Below are 9,953 nucleotides of genomic sequence, written 5' to 3' on the forward strand. Positions count from 1 at the left end.
GTCCGCTGGCTCCAGGGCAGGGCGGTGTGGCAAAGCAGAAACAGTACATGGCAGGGTAGCAGGAAGCATCGAGGAGGGGGGGGGAGGGGAATCCTTCCAGGCCACGCCCCCAGCAACGCCTCTTCCCTCCAGGCCCCACCTCCTATCAACAGTCAGCACTAAGCCCCACCTATGAGCCCATGAGGCCCTTGGGGGTGTCTAGATAGAAACCCTAAAAGGGGAGCACCCCTGCTTTATGTCTTAAAATTCCATCTATGTACTGAAGATTCTGAGATGGAAATTTCTTCTGTTCCCTGAATTCAGAGCTTGTTTATTACAGCTCTCTGTGTCATTCTTCAGTTGGAGATGTAGCTGTCATTTCACATTTATCACATCCAAAACAGAGCACAGTAACTCTTCAAACCTGCTCTTTCCAATCTTCTCAGTCTCAGGAAACAGCAACCCCACAGTTCTCTCTCCAAAATCTTTTAAATCAAGCTTAACAGTTCCCTCTGATTCCATGCCACAAAATCCACCAGCTCTGCTTTTCTAATGCATGCAGAAGTGGCTTCCCCTCACCACCCTGCTGCCACCCAAGCAACCAGCCCCTCTTTGCTCATCCCGTGTCCTCGGTGGCTCCTGGCCTGTTCTCCTTGCCCTGGGCTTCCTGCCGAGAGGGTGAGGACAGCTTGCTGAGGCACGGCCACAGGTGGGAGTGCCAGGCTGTCCCACCAGAGCACGAGCAGGGTCCAAGTCCTCCCTTCATCGTCACTCACACTGCAGTGACTGAGCACAAATTCAAGGCTTCAAAACCCAGAAGTGGATGCATAATGATGGATGGGTGTCATCCTGTAGACCACAGTGGGTGGAGATGTATGGAGCTGCCAGCGGCAAACTAAGAGGTCGAATTAGCCGCATCCGCAGAGCATGCCAACTGCAGAGAATCTCACACTTGCTTTGATGTGTTCATTTTTCTCCTCGGCTCCACTGGTCGAAACACACTGTCTTTCTCCTTCTCAGAGGTGGATTAATTTAAACAAAAAGCCATGTGCAGTGACCCTCATAGCACGCTGACCAAGGCACTCAACCCCAGCAATTCAGTCCATATGAAAAGAGCCAGTTGAAACAAGACAGCAGCCCACGAAGCCAGTAAGATCAATCCCGAACATTTGAAGGCCTCTGAGAATCCATAGATTTTTTTAAACGATCACCAAACTTTCTACAAAGAGATCAGGTAGCTGTTACATGTGTCTGGGTAATCTACTTGGAAAAATGTAATGCTTTAAAAGTTCTGGGCAAGGGCCAGGGATTTAGCTCAGTGGTTCCACCACCTGCCTCGCAAGCACAAGGGCCTGAGTTCAATCCCCACTGACGACAAAAAAAAAGAAGTTACAATAAAAAAGTTCTGAGCATTTTTATTGTTTATACTGAACATGAGTCTACTTGATATGATTCCAGAGAGACGTACACCTGGCCAAAAATTAAAATGGATGTGCTTTTCCCTAATGAGAACGACTTCCTGGTTTCCACCTGCATTAATTTTCAACGGGCTTACCTAAAATTGTTCTGAATCAGAGCCTCATAATTAGGACTTAACATTTAAATCATATTCAGGAGATTGTGCTTATGGTTAAAAAGACTGCCAGAATAAATTACAAACTAACAAAATAGCAATCTATTCCTTCAAAGCATTTGCTAAGTCCTATTGTAGCCTCCTCTCTTTACATCTTCTTGCAGAAATATTCTCAGAGGTTTCTCAGCCACAGGTCACCTGGCCCAGTGGGGACCCTGTCCTGGCCCCAGGCAGGGCGTCCACCCTGAGGGTGAGTACAGTCGGTGGTTGGAGGGGCTTTCAGTCACGGCCCCAGGTGTCCCTTTGTGCTTTGTGAACCTGAGCTCCGCTCTCCTCCAACCCCAGCCTCCAAGAATGCCTTTATTTTTCAACCTAAAATATCAGTCCCTGCCCCTTTGGTGGGGTCCTTTAATGTCTTCACTTCACACAGCACAGTATAATGTGTGATCTTTCCCAGTGATCCTGTAGCGAACCCAGGCACGAACGACTGCCCCAAATTTCAGCCGAAGACGTGACCACCGAGGTTCAGGTGCTGAGGGATTCCGCAGTCTGTCCATCAGCACCACTGTACCAGTGTCTGCGCGGTGGCCAGCACATCAGGATCGTCATCCTCATTTGTGTTTTGGGGTGGTTTCTGTTTGGGTTTGTTTCTTGTTTGGTTTGGTTTTATGGCGGCAGGGATCATCCAGGTCCTGTCAGGCAAGGCAAATCCCTTACCACGGAGCCCCAGCCCCAGCCCAACTCTCTAGTTCTCATCCCCTACCCATTTATCAAAACTAGATCCCTAACCCTAACGTGCCCACCCACTGACGGAGACCCTGTCTCAAAAAAGCAGACGAAAACAGATCTGTCCCTGAGCCTCAAGTGTGACTTTTTCCAGGAATGTCTCGTTTTAATGAAAAGATTCAAAGGATAAAATCTCACTCACTGACAATCAAATCAGGGAGAAATGGGTCAGGATAGGAGAGGCCAGGAGGAGTGACCTTCCCCACACCCTGAAAGGTGCTTCCAAATGTGCATCTTCCTGACAGTCGCCCACGAGTTAGACATCTAGTTAAAGCAGCCTCAGACAATCTTATTTGTTCCCCAAAATATAGTCAGCACATGATAAGGAACAGCACAGTTTTCAAATGAGAACAAGGAGTTAAGAAGAGCCAGGGATGTAACTCGGTGGCGCAGAGCCTCCCTGGCAAGCACAAGGTCCCGAGTTCGATTACTAGTACCAAGATAAAAGGAAGTGAGGATGAGAACAGCAAGTTCCAAAGGGGGGAAATGAAATCGATAATTAAAATTCTCAAGTTGTTACATTAAATCAGATGTGTAGTATGGATCAAGAAAAGGAGAAAGTAGAAATATGCCCTGCTCCAAATGATGGAAGAGCAACACATCTCATGCTCTGCTCCCAGGCACTGGATTAGTCCCGGCCCTGACCCCGGCTCTGGGAGCCCTGCTGGAGGAAGGTCAAGGTCACAGTGTCTGAATCAGGGTCACCAGAAGTAGTGGAGACCCCGGCACTCTGCTCTCCAGGAAGTGTCACCTGTCCCCGTTGCCCTCTGTCAGCGTCTCTGAATAATAACAAGCGGCAAATTTATCCACTTGGCGCTTCCCTTTTTGAAATCTCAGGCTACTGGAAAAGATTAGTTACTAGGTCTGATAAAATTAGACTAAACCTTTCTTTGGAGCAGCACTGGGATTTTTCTTTCTTGTTTAAATTGAGAAAGTAACAACACCTTCTCCACTTTATTATAAAGGCTGGAAAGACCTTAACGAGTTATCTGGTTTCTTACATGAGTCGAGGAAGGGCCATGTTAAAGCTGCAAACATGCTCTGATTCTTATTTTTTTTTTAGAACAATGAGGATAACTTCTCAGATTGTCTCTTTATAAATAAAAAAATAATAATGGTGATCCTGGTTGGTATATATGAGCACGTATCTAGTTATAAAATGAGTTTTATTTTTCTTTAGATATGCCATCCATAATTATGGCTATGGATTTCTCTAAGAGGAGATACCAGGTATGGAGAATTGAGAATATCTCCTCTTAGAAGAAGGAGGAGGAGGACTGGGGATTTAGCTCAGCGGCACTGCACCTGCCTCGAAAGCACAAGGTCCTGAGTTCGATCCCCAGTACCAGAAAAAAAAAAGAGGAGGAGGAGGAGGAGGAGAGGGATAGGGAGGAGGTCGAGGAGGAGGAGGAAGTCGACCAAATACAGAAGGGCCAAAGACCAGGCGCCTAGTCATGCCCAATGCTAGAGGAAAGACGTTTCGAGACAATGGGTTTATAAAAGACAAATGACAGGAACCAGGAGGCAGCTCTGCTGGGAATGGGATGAGGACAAGAGATGAAGCAAGGAAGAGGGAGAGGAAGATCAGGACCCAGAAAGGACGAAGACGAGCTGTGTGCGTGGACCACCTCCTTGAGGAGTGCGATCACTGCATGCTGCAAAGTGTGCTGATGAAAATGAAGACTGACAATAAAGGATCCCTGAGAAAAGCTCCGAAGGAGCCCTCGGGAAGAGGGGCTGACCCCAGGCTGACCGAGGCAGGACACACCCTGCACCCCACCGCCAGCCTCCGGGATGGAGGAGGTGGCCGATGGGGTGGGACAGGCAGGCAAGAAGTCGGGAGGAGCCAGGCAGGAGCCTGTTCTATTCTACAGAAACCAGACTCCTCCGGACTGCAGCCGGGCTCTGGGAGAAGGCAGGGCTCAGCCTGCTCCTTGTTCCGGTGACCAGGACTTCAGGGAGCCAGCGCTTCGCTCGCTCAAGGTCGGTGGTGCTGTTGATGTTGGAAGCCACCTGACAGCAAAGCACAAACAAGAATCAGTGCCCAACGCTCCTCCAGGGGGACAACAATATACTTCAGCTTCTTCTTATGTATAATTAGAACATGCTAGTCTGGAAAAGAAAGTTAAAGGTTAGGGATACTGATCACTTACACAACCCTACTTAAGTGATCCAGATACACTTTTAAATAGCCCTACAGAATCCTAGCTGGACAGTGTCGAACAATAGGTGCTGAACAACGGGACTGCGCTCCAAACTGCGCTCCAAACGAAAGTTGATGTTCCAGCTCTGAGATGGGCCCTTGAGGTTCCTAATGCAAATCTATTGTTCACAAAATCCTAGACTAGCAGTGATTTTGTAATTAGTATTGCACGCAAATGTGCTCCTAAGTGTGTTCTTAACATGACAATCAGGCCCCCTGAGGCTCAGCCTCAGCCCTCTGGGGTGGAAGAAAGTTAGGGAACAGGAGGAAGTTACCAGCCGAAGTCTCAACAGGGTTTCAGAAGTCTCAACAAAGTTTCAGATTATTTTCAGGCTCAGAAATGAGGAGAGGCAATTTATGCTTGCTTCTCATCTTGAACAAAAGGGAGACAACAGAGTAAAAGTAAATTGTCTCTAAAAATATGCAGCCCATAATTTTATAGACGGTAAAACCAAAAGCTTAGCTTCAAATAATTTTAAACTCTGCTGCGGCCAAAGAGCACAAAGTTGGCTCCTGAGAAGACTTCTGGGCATGTGGGCCCTGACCCGGGTCCTGAGCCTCTCCAGCTGGCAGTGGCATCCGGGCTGGACTGGCCGGGCAGGGCTGGAGCGGCAGAGCCTGCCTGCTCTCAACAGCTGTGGCTGGAGACACAGCCCAGAACCGAGTCCTGGTCCTACTAGAGAGGTTGTCTCAACCCCATCAGTTACAGAGCAAGGGTTTGGGATGCCGTCCGAGGACTTAGGTATTTTGTCTACAGCAGCTTCTTTGTCATCAAAGAGAAACAATGAGCTCGCAAAACCGAGCACTGTTCAGTCAAATGGGCCTTACAGTTCCTGTTTCATTAAAACATTCCCTGCTCAAACCAAGACCCAGTGTCTAATTCCTCTTTCCCAAAGGCAGAACTTTGAGTACTCAGCTCTGTAGGTCATTTTCTCTCAGCTCAGAGAACAGACAGGATTCGCACTGCTTGTTGACTCCGCTCTGCTGCCTCCCAGGCCCTGGCCTCTGACAGAGGCATCCCGAGTAGATCCATGCGGTCACCTGCACCAGACTGACAGGTGCAAAGGACAGAGGACACACACCAATGCAGTCTCCAAAGCACTCATCAGTTACCTATCCTCCTTCCTGCTTTTAAAAGAGAATCCTTACTTCAGTGTAATAATGCCACTGATATTTCACCCAACCTGTCATGTTTAGGCAGAGTGAATGTTTAGAAATATCCACCATAGTTCACATGATGGGAACGTGGCCTGGAGGGGCCGTCGTGCCTCCCTGCCTCGGTCTGGTCTAGGAGCACAGCAGCCGAACAAGGAGAGAGGCTGCTGCCAAGGTAACATGACGTGTTTACTGGGCTGCACATCAGGGCCTGGACAGTGGTGAGGCTGTGTCTCCCCGAGGTCCACACCCTTCTCGGACATCCTGGACCCAAATCGTCTCCACTGACCCATCGGAACCAGTTCAGGTAACGCTGCCAAAGGGCTCAACCTCTCCCTAAGTCACCAGTTTCTGGTGAAGCTGCCCAGAGTGGGGAGGACTCTGGATCAGTCCGTGGGCTGTTTCCCTTGAAGAATGACTGGCTCCAGGGCAGGCACCGGATGTGAGGTCACCACCCAGAGCCGGAGGATGACTTTCCTACACACACACACACACACACACACACACACACACACAACCGAGGTTGAAGTGCAGGACGTTTAGGCTTGCGTTGCTGCAACAGCTGAGTGTCTTTTTTTGTTTCTGAAGAAAGTTTGACTTGGGTGCAGTGGCACTGGCCTGTAATCCCAGCTCCTTGGAAGGCTGAGGCAGGAGGATCACAAGTTTGAGGCTATAGGGCTGGGGATTTAGCTCAGTGGTTCCACCGCCTGCCGCATAAGCCCAAGGTCCCAAGTTCGTTCCCAGGTACCAAAAAAACACAAGTTTGAGGCCAGCCTGAGCAACTTAATGAGACCTTGTCCTAAATTGAAAATGTTATTAAATGCTGGGGACATAGCTCAGGATGAAGGCCCTGGGTTCAATCCCTGGTACTGAAAAATGAAAGAAAGAAAGACAAGAATTGTTCCTCTCTCACAACACAGAACACACACTGACTGCTCAACCCTTGGCTCTTGTCTATGGGGAAAAAGCTGCACCGTTGTTACCAAAAGGATGACATGATACTAGAAAGCCAAATACCAACCAGAGACCGAGTCCACTGTCACTGCTCAAACTTGGTTTTGTTTTAACATGAGATGAAACCAGAGCCTCGGCCCAGCCGAGCACAGCCACTGAGCTCCAGTCCAAGCCTTTTATTTCATTTTGAGGTGGCTGCCCAGGCTGTCCTTGAGCTCACAACTCTCCTGCCTCAGTCTCCCAGTTAACTGGGGTTACAGGCGGATGCCACTGCACCTGGCCTGTACAAATGTGTATATCAGCAGCTTTATTCAGGTATCACTTACATACCACACAACTCATCTATTTATGTATACCATTCAAAGAATTTTAATAAATGTATGCACTGTGCACCATTGTTTTGTGATGCTTCCATGGCCCCAAAAGATCCTGTGTCCATTTGCCAGCGACCCCAGCTCCAGTCCCAGGACCTCCACGACCAATGATCTGCTTTGTCACTGCAGATTTGCCTTGTTTGGAACTTACGGTGGACTGAAGCTTAGCACCACCATCCCATGTCTGGCTTCTGCCAATTTACACAATGCTTTGAGGTTCACCCTTGTCCCCACCTGCAGCAATAACGCATTCCTATTCCTTCCTGAGTAGGATTCAGCAAAGTGGCTCTAGTGCATTTTTTTTTTTTTGGTACTGGGGATTGAACTCGGGTCCTTGCGCTTGTGCAGCAGGCAGCGAAACCACTGAGCTAAATCCCTGGCCCTAGCGCATTTTGTTTATCCTCTCAGGGGCTGATGAACATTTAAATTGTTTCCACTTTTTGTTTGGCTATTTTGAATGATACCGCTATGAACATTTATACATATGGCTGTGTGGACTTGTTTTTCTGTGTCTTGGGTAGATTCTAGGGAAGTATATTTTCAACTCTGAAGGAGCTGCCAAATCGCTCTGGATTTACATTTCACATTTCTTCCCGCATCGCCTGAGAGCCCAAGTTCCTCGTCATCCTGAGAGTCCTTGCTATCGCACTCCTTCCAGTACTGCCTTTCTCCGGGTGGGTGGAAACCGACTAGAAAGTCTCCAGGAACTGATTGGCATCTTTGTCATTTCTGTACCTTTTTTTAGCAAGGAGGCTGTGCAAATCTCTGCCCATGTTTGGACTGGGTCCTTCGTTTTCTCGTTTTTGTTTTGCAAGAGTGAAGGTGTGCATTCTTTATCTCGCATGTTACCTCAGCCTGTGGCTTCCTGCACTCCCTGGTCCTGGCCTGGCCCTTTTTGCCTAAACTCTGGCTTCCTGTGAGCGGAAGGCAGAGAATACTGGTAATGTTCATTGAGCAGAGTGATATGTGGCACCGTAATGCAGTGTCTCCCTTCATACTCAAAGCAGACCTTCCAGGAAGCTAATCTTATGATCCCGGGTCACAGTGAGGGATCACCTGCCACGTACGTGGCCGGGCCACAAGAGACAGGAATGGCAAGGGGCCCCAAAGCCACTGCTGTGTCCACAGACTCCCCAACCAAGACTCCTGACCTCACTCCAGGACCCCAGGTCCGCAAGAGAACGAAGATGGACAGCTGTGGACTTTGATCCCTTTTGTACCCCGTGGAAATAATGAGAGCTATCCAGGCACTGAGCATCAAACGATTCCACAGGTCACTCTCGTTCTGGCCAGTTGTCCAATGGATAGACACAGGGGCCACTGAGCCATAGAAATAAAATTAGGGAAGAACTGAAGGAAGTAAAACCAGTCTTATGTTTCATGATAGCTTCTGCCAGAAACTTTACATTTAAAAAAATGTTCAAGTCCTCTCAATGAGCATTCAAACACAGCTTAAGACAAAAAGGAAGAGCAGGGTAGAGGGGTAGAGGTAGTTATTCTTACTTTTGCCAAGGACACAACTGGTGTCTCAAGGGCCTCAATGCCACACACAGAGAAAGTGGCCATGTGTCAGGAGAGACTCATCACCCATGTGCTCCAGCAGGGGGCAGCGGGACAGAAGGAAAGATAGCAGCCACCCGGTGGCCTTGCAGACTTGGACTTGATTAGTCAGTCTCTCTCTCTCCCTCTCTCTCTCTCTCTCTCTCTCTCTCTCTCTCTCTCTCTCCAATACAATAGAATGAAACCTACAAGACCAGAAGTAAGTGCTATCTTTGGTTCTGTCTACTCCTCATCCCTGTTACCCAAGTAAGTTAATTAACACTCGAGTCTCAGCTTCCTGCTTTCTTAAGAGAAAATTGGATGAGATAATATTTTTAAACCTTCACAGTTGCAACCATCTCCAGTGTTCCAAGAGCTATCCGGTTCACCCTCTGCCGAGGGAATTGTAACATTTCTTGCAAAAGAATGCAGATTTTAGCTTTAAAAAACCTAAACCTGTTTTTAAAAAAACAAGTCTAAGGCCTTTCTTGCTTTCTGAATGCCCCAAGTGTTTAAAATATTCCTACCTACTTTGTTTTTACCCACTGTCCTTCGGGGAGAAGCAAACTCTCCATCCTCTTCTGCCGGCCGCCCTCTCCCGGTCACAACGCATTCCTAGTTTCTAACCTTGGTGGCGCTTTTCCCTTTCTTTCATTTTCCTGTTGTGAGAGCTCTCTGACATCTTGTCTGCAGGACAATGAAGAAGGCGTGCTGTCTGCAAGGCTGCCGGCCCCCCTGGACGCCCTCCAACAGCGCACGGCCACTCCATCTTGCTCAGCTCATTGCCTGCTCTGGAGAAGGACACGAATGTCCACATCTATCTCCTTGAGACAGGAAGAGAAACAAACCCTTTTTCCTGTCTCAGAAAGGGCCGACCAGCTCTTAGTAGTGTTTATCTTCCCTTCAGGGCCTTGAGAGTGAAAGTTAAAAAGCACTGATACAATTAGCTTGCAGCCTTCTGCATTCCGGATCAACACTGCCTTCCTTTCAGTGTAACAAGTCCAGCTTTTTTGTTGCCCACATTGATTTTTTTCTCAAGCTAATTTTAAAGTTACATTTTATTTACCAAACACGAGTACTTCGTGTTGACTATTTTGCAAAAATATAATTCTTCTGTTAAGCCCAAAATGTTTTTTTGTTTGTTTGTTTTGTTTTGTTTTTGGTACCGGGGATGGAACTCAGGTCCTCGCACTTGTGCAGCAGGTGATGGAACCACTGAGCTAAATCCCCGGCCCCCAAAAAGGTTTTAAAACTGTCATTCCTCTACTATTTCACATCCCGTCTGACACTTTTCCAGTATCCTTGGGCCATTTTCTCTCTTCGTCAGCACGTCTTGGCCCTACATCACATCATATGCAGAGAGCTGTGAGCTTTTGCCAAGACAGTCCCT

At 48.0% G+C, this 9,953-nt stretch overlaps 1 long non-coding RNA gene across 1 annotated transcript; it reads right to left on the reverse strand.

Moving 5' to 3' along the window:
* Window positions 1-1,378: 1,378 nt before the first annotated feature.
* Window positions 1,379-9,301, reverse strand: LOC147821003 (uncharacterized). Its single transcript, XR_015447850.1, has 2 exons — window positions 9,191-9,301; window positions 1,379-4,351 (listed from the first exon to the last, which is right to left on the reverse strand). It is a non-coding gene; the product is annotated as an uncharacterized LOC147821003 (long non-coding RNA).
* Window positions 9,302-9,953: the final 652 nt, after the last annotated feature.

The sequence above is a fragment of the Heterocephalus glaber genome, unplaced genomic scaffold (genome assembly GCF_053883595.1).
Source record: "Heterocephalus glaber isolate CG9 unplaced genomic scaffold, H.glaber_assembly_v1.0 deba00001778, whole genome shotgun sequence".
Taxonomy (NCBI): Eukaryota; Metazoa; Chordata; class Mammalia; order Rodentia; family Bathyergidae; genus Heterocephalus; species Heterocephalus glaber.